This window comes from Gallinula chloropus, assembly GCF_964237585.1.
Source record: "Gallinula chloropus genome assembly, chromosome: 1".
In the NCBI taxonomy this organism is placed as follows: Eukaryota; Metazoa; Chordata; class Aves; order Gruiformes; family Rallidae; genus Gallinula; species Gallinula chloropus.
The window spans coordinates 71,146,433-71,153,162 of record NC_140085.1 but is presented as its reverse complement, the minus strand read 5'-3'; the positions used below and the strand labels follow the sequence as shown (position 1 = coordinate 71,153,162).

General features: G+C 43.2%; 1 long non-coding RNA gene across 1 annotated transcript in view; it reads left to right on the top strand.

The window, feature by feature from the left end:
- The first annotated feature begins 6,066 nt into the window (after positions 1-6,066).
- The window catches only part of LOC311193086, a 40,037-nt gene continuing 39,373 nt past the window's right edge, over positions 6,067-6,730 (top strand). Inside the window, exon 1 of the long non-coding RNA XR_014617372.1 lies at positions 6,067-6,201. This is a non-coding gene — a long non-coding RNA (uncharacterized lncRNA). The remainder of the gene's footprint in view (positions 6,202-6,730) is intronic.

The following is a 6,730-nucleotide window of genomic DNA, read 5'->3' as shown; positions in this document are numbered from 1 at the left end:
GATTCACTCTTGTGCAGCAGGCCAAGTCACGTTACAATCTGGAGGATATTGTTGATTGATGCTATATAATTATAGTACAGCCAGTCCTTTCCTTCCTCCTCCTCCCACCTTGCTGTTCAGCCACAAAGCTAATACTGCCAGGTTAAAAATACCATGTTTTTAAAGCTTCTTGCATGTGTGTTAGTTGAACAGCGTTTTGGTTTTTAATTTAGCTGCAGTTTTTGACATTTCATTCTCTAAGTAGTAATTTTATAATTTTCCTATTCATTTGTGATATCCTGAAGAGCTGAAAGTTGCACCTGAACTGGGCCTGTAAGATAACGAAATTCAGACAGAAATGTCAAACATTTATGCACGCTGTATGTTTATTAACCAGTGGTCACTATATGACAGTCCTCTTGCATTAAAAATAAACCAGCAATGTCCGTGCCTACATTTTTAATCATACTTCTGCTTGGTTTTAATCTTCTGGCTCCCTTTGATACCATGTCAGCACTGACGAAAATCACACAGGTCTTTACTAATAGAGCACAGTGGTTAGAAAACCTGATGCTTTTGGCATATTATTAATCTCAGCACCCCCAGTGACCTTCTTATGGGTCACGATATTCTAACCCCTCTCATGACACGTTGAAGTGGATCCATTTATAACCAGTTTAGCAGTGTGCTGACTGTTGTGAATCATGCCAAATGCACAACAATTAATGACTGCAGCAGCCACAGAACACTGATAATTTCTGGGTTTTGTGGAAATTTTGTTTTCTGCACCTTTTCTTTTAATGTTTCTGTTTACTTGTAGGTTGGTAGCTAATTGTAGGTTGGTTTTAAAGAAAAGTTTTTCAGTTCTGATTTTGTCTCCGAGAATCATCGAATCACAGAATGGTTTGGGTTGGAAGGGACCTCAAAGGTCATCCAGTTCCAACCCCCTGCTATGGGCAGGGACACCTTCAAGAAGCTTGATAGATTCTGAATTTTGTTGGGATATTTTGCTGCACAGCTTATCTAGGTAGCCAACTTGAAGGGAGGATTTAAAAGGCTGAGCACAGGATTTATTTTAAAATTACCAAGCTCTCAATTAGAAATGTTGCTGTTACTTCACCAGAAGGTTTCAAAGTGATGCAACCCTTTGAGGCTGAATGAAAGGAACGGTGGGGAAGTCTAGTCAGGCTTAACTGTGCAGTGAGATATACTCAGGTGGACTCCCATAACCTGCTGAAGCCCCTTGATACTGGTGGGTTTTCAGAGGTGCAGAAATCCAGCTGCTTGGCTCAGCTTGATGATGGCCCTAAGAGAGCAGCAAATGTACACATATAGACCCAAACTAAAATGAAAGTTAGGAAATGGTATAAATAGACTGCATTTTGTTCGGCTTCCTCATTTTGGGGATTAAGAATTGATCCTATCCAATTGATCCAATTGATAAAGATTCTAAAAAAGACAGCAAATCGGGGGGGGAGGGAAGCAAAAAAAAAAAAAAAACCCCGAAAAAAAAGCAGAAACCAAGTTTTCCGGGTCATTTTGCATAGTGTCAGGTGACATCAGGTCAAGTACAAAACAAATGCAGAACTTGCCCTAGTTGCTCCTTCAGAAATTAGCAGTATTTCACTTGCTTAGTCTCCTTGGAAACACTGGCAGGTACATGGGGGATTAGGGAGTCCCTGGACCAGAAGTGGAAAAACCAAGTCTAAGAATGACCTTGAAACATGGTGTTTAAGTCACTGAGGGGGGAGGTCTGTGTTCTAGTTGGTGGGCAGACAGCAGCTTCTGTTTTATTTTAGGAGAACCTATGGTAAAATACTCTGCTATTTGCTGGATTGGGTTAAAAAGTAAAAGCCTTTTTCCACTTTTTTTTTTTTTTTAAGGTATGACCTACTGCACTTTTTTAAAGAAAACATCAATGCTCATATGTAGGAAACAGTTTGGGACATTTCTGTTCCAAGTGTCTTAAGCCTATAGTATATACACCTTTGCAGTTAGTATTTCAAATTTTAGCTGCTTCACTTCCTATTCAGCCTGAACCTGATTATGGCTCCTATTCCAAGTTGGCCTGAATTATGTACAGCGCTTAATTGCTCAAGAACAGCCAGAAGCTCTTGTGCAGCCAGGTGAGAAAGAAGTGAGTGGCGTGTAATCCGGAAACGCAATACATTATCCTTTTGTTGCTGGCTGCTACTTCCAACGTGGGGTGCTGAAGTCTCTTTTCACACATTCACTTTCCATCACTGAAAACTATGCCTATGTGATGAGCAGTTGATCCTAGCTAGGTGGTGCAGGGTGTCGGATCTCACTGACATTACTGATTTTAGCTTTAGAGCTGGTTTTGGCTTTGCAATTATTTATTTTTTTTTTAAATTTGAAAGAAAAGGAATTAAAGAATGGTGATAACCTAGTGCATTCCTATGTAATTCTCCCTGCCTAAACTATTGCTTTTCAACAGCAAGTTTTCTTTAAGTATGGCAACGGGGTTTTGGCATGACACAATGCATAATTCTTACATTTCTCCTTGTAAAATTCCACTGTGTTCATCATTTCCAGCTGATCGTCCAAAGAAATTTTGCTCTTGGCTCCTATTTTCGTAAGTACAATGCAGCCAGTGCCAATAGCTTGTGATTATCTAGCTTGGTACGATAGTTATTGTCTGGTTTTCCAACTCTGGGAAATAACTGAAACAATGTTGATTTGCTTAAAGGCATCATAGTGCCTTTAGCTTTAGCTTTCTAAGTTTTGGACTTAGTGTTTTGTGGGGTTTTTTTTTTGTTTGTTTGTTTGGTGTTTTTTTCCCAGTTTATTTGCCATGTGGATAACTTTATTAAAAATAAGAGAAAGGATGATATCCTGTTTTCAGATCCTTGTAACATGATTTCAGAATGGAAAATTTGGAGCTGTTAGTATAATGAACAATTTCAAATAATCTTTTAAGAAATGTTGCTGTTAACTTCTGTTTCCCGAGATGGTGGCTTGACCATTTACCTAGTGCACCTGGCTATTTCCACAGTTAAGAGCAGCACTTTTTCTCTATTCATTAATTTCTATACAATAGAGACCCTTGACTAGGCTTGACCTGGAAGTGGCCCGTGGCAAGTGAAGAAAAGTGAGGGTGGAAGTTACCAAAGGAGTTACTGTGGCATAACTCCTACGTGTCATTGCTCTGACTTCTGATAAGGAGGAGGGTTGATGATACAGAATGGCAGTATGGCTCTTGAAGGCAGCCTCAACAGCTCTTCAGGCTTGAGCTTCACGTCTTAATCTCCGAGCTGAGCTGCCGAGGGATGGCTCAGCTCTGAAGGACTCGCATGAATGAAAACAGCTTAACACCAAAGAGAGTCACTGGTACCAAAAAACTGACATCCACCTGAGCTATCATGGAAGCTCGTGCTGGCAACATGAATGCTTCAGCATCAGCTATGAAGTAGTGCTTTCCTTGAAGCATTCTGTCCTCACTAGAGGTGGCAGTTTCTTCCTTACTGTAGACTAAACCCACGTCACGTATGTTAGCTCTGACTTTGAAATATCAACCCGCTAGCCACTCATGTGTATTGTTCAACTCAATACTGCACCTAGGCTTCCATGTGAGAAAAATCCCAAACTCCAAAAGAAACCCTTTATATGGGCAATAAATATGGAAAAGGTTAAGGCCTAAAGAAACGTTAGAAAGTAGTGAGCAAAAGATAAATATGACTGAAATGTGATTTTAACAAATATAATCTTCTCTTTGCTGTAATACATGGATAAACATACAGAACAAGTATTAAAAAAGTAGCAAGTAGGGTGATATGTGTGCTCATAGCTTAATATATTACTATGAAATTCCAACTACAGACTTTGTGTATAAATAAATAATGATTCAGCTAAACCAAGATTAAAGGCTCTACACAATTCTTGCTAAAAGAGATTGTACTTCAGTCTTCGAATGCTGTTAGCAGAATTTTGTTGTTTACCATATTAATTTCTTCAAACAAATGATTAATGTCACATTTCTGCAATCATGAAAAGGCTTCCAGAGGCTCTATGTACATACTACTTTCAACAGGCAAAAAGAAAGGGAGAGACGAACTTAGAATAAATGAAGACACTTCTGCAAATGATAATGACCATGATTTTTAAAATATTAGGCCTCTCTGCACCATGTGGCACAGCAAAACACTGTTGATACCTAGGTTAAAAAAAGGCAGTGTGGAAAACATACTGATTTGACATCTCTAATGCTTTCAAGTTTCTTATTTGATAGAATAAGAGAGTCCTAGAATGTAGCAATGAGTGTCTTAGGTTTTCAGATTGATGTACAAGTGGTGACCAGTTCCTATCTTTTATCTATATATATAACACACATGAAAGCATTTAATCAGCAAAAAGTAAATACTAGTACCTTTAACATAAAAATGTGACAATTTATTTATAAAGTCATAAGATTCGAGTTCTACTTAAAATGTTTCAGTGTATCAGGATTTCACAACCAGGGGTGAAAGCTTCCTTCATACAGTCGTTTCTGTGTGTAGACACCTAAATCCACTTGAACAATTTTGCTTTCTGGATTGTGAATTAACTTTTCTCTGAACAATAAAAAGTTTTGCTTCTAGCATTTGATCACTCCAAATGTGATATAGAGAGAGAAGTTGCAGACATTATATATTTAATAAATTAAATAATAGAAAATGAAATAATCTGATTGAAAACAAGAGACTGAAGCTTGGTTAGAGGAAGCAAGAGCTACATTTCATGCAGACCATCAGAGTTTGGGTGACTTCAGCGTATTTTCAGGATGCCAAATGAGCAAGCTACAACTGTGCCCGAATTTATGAACGATAATATCCATAGTATTTTTAATTTTTTTTTCTTCATTTTATGTTAACTGGTTTCAGATAAGTTCTTTTAAAAGTTTAGTATATATTAAAAATCACTGAGAAAAAAGCAACTTAATACTGCTTTGTCTTTATCTCTTTTATTCTTTGATTATGAAATATTTTTTTTCTGAAAAATGCTTTATCACTGCAATATAGGTTTGATTGTAAGTACAAAAACCCTGACCTAAGGTTTTGCAGATTTACTGGGAAACTCTATTGACATTTGCATTGGGTTGAAAATGAAAGGACAATCACTTCACCTCTTTGGGACTGGATGCAAAAGGTGAATGAAATACAGAGGAAAACACCATTCCTTGACACCTTTACATAGCTTTGATGAAAGAAATTTGATTAATCCTTTAATATAATGCATTCAAAATTAAGGTATCGATTTTATTTTTTGGTTTTTCTTCCCTTTAATTCTGCATTTCCAAGTCAGACCACGGCAAGGGATCCATTTTACTTCTGCCTAAAAGCCCTCTTGCTAACAGCAGACTGTCCCTGCCAGTGGCATTTTTCCTAGTTGCAGTAGGCTTCCTGACCAAAAACCTTCCAAAAAAGCTCCCATTCCGTTACTGCAGGGCACGCTTGTCCCACTTCTTCATCCCGAAGTGGCTGTATTTTGGAGGAGACGTGCGAAGTCCTGAGCAATCCCGGACCCTGTCAATAAATACCTGCAGGCCGAGTTACTCGGCAGGCCAAAGTCAGGGCCGCGTCTCGTCAGTTGCTCTGGGAATAAAGGTGATGCTTAAAGGTAAGATTATTGTGTCCCTGGTGAGTTTTGTTTCTTTAATAGGAAACACATTAAAGTGCCTTTCGGAGCCTTTTCGGTGCGTAGCAAAATAAGAACGCTCCCTCCCCCCCCCGCCCCAAACTATTCTTCAAGCCTGCGTGTGAAATCACGGCGGCGAGCGTGCAGCTGCGGTGTGAATGCCCCTCCAGCCACCCAGCTGAACCCCCGCCGCACGGCTGCCTTCCTCCCCGCTCGCAGGCGGCTGCGGGCGCCGTGAGGGGACCCCCGCTTCCCGCGGGGTACGCGGCTTCCGCGAGCGGGGAGCCGTGCCCGCCAGTACGGCAAGTTTCTTGTAGCGACGCTGGGGATTACGCTGTATTAACCTCCCGCAGATTTAATTTCGGTTTCCCCGGCTCGCTTCCCCTCCCTCCCTCCCGCCGCCGCCGCCGCCGCCGCGCCGGCCGTTGCCCTCACGCTGCCGCCGCGCCAGCCCAACGGCCGCCCTCCCGCCCGCAGCAGGTGCACGGCGGCGCCGCTCGTTGCCGCCCTGCCTGGGGTTGGTACGAGGGGCAGAAGCGTCCTCCCCTCCTCGCCCGGGCGGCTACCGCGACTGACGGCGAGCCAAAGGTGAGTGAGGCGCGGGCAGGGTCAGAACCCTGGGCTGCGGAGGGGGAGCAGCCGCCCTCGATGCCGCTGCGGAGGTGGGCGAGCTCGACCCGCCCGACCCCGCGGGGAGCTTGTGGGGCACGGGACGCGGTGGCCCGCGGTGGCGAGCTCCGCCAAAACCTTCGCCCTTCCGAAGTGTGGGAAGGACAGCGCTGAGGCTGGATCTGCAAGTAATTAGTAACGAGCATGAGGAAAACCTTTCTTTTTGGGGATGGTGGGGAGGAGGGGGGGAACGGGGCTCAAGTGGGGCTGCGAGTGCTTCCTCGGGGCGCTGACAGACCGGCGGGGGCTCAGAGGATTAGGTGTCCGGGATGGTGGCACTTCTCTGCCCGCCGTGGCAGGTGAGGAAGGGGGCTGGGGCAGGGGGTGGGTGGGCAGTAGCTCCTTACCCGTCCCGATGGTGGCCGGGAGGGTGGATGCGGAGGGTGGGGTGGGTGGGGGATTAAGGGGCTCGGCTGAGGCGTGGAAGGTCCGCCGTGTCCTGCTGGAG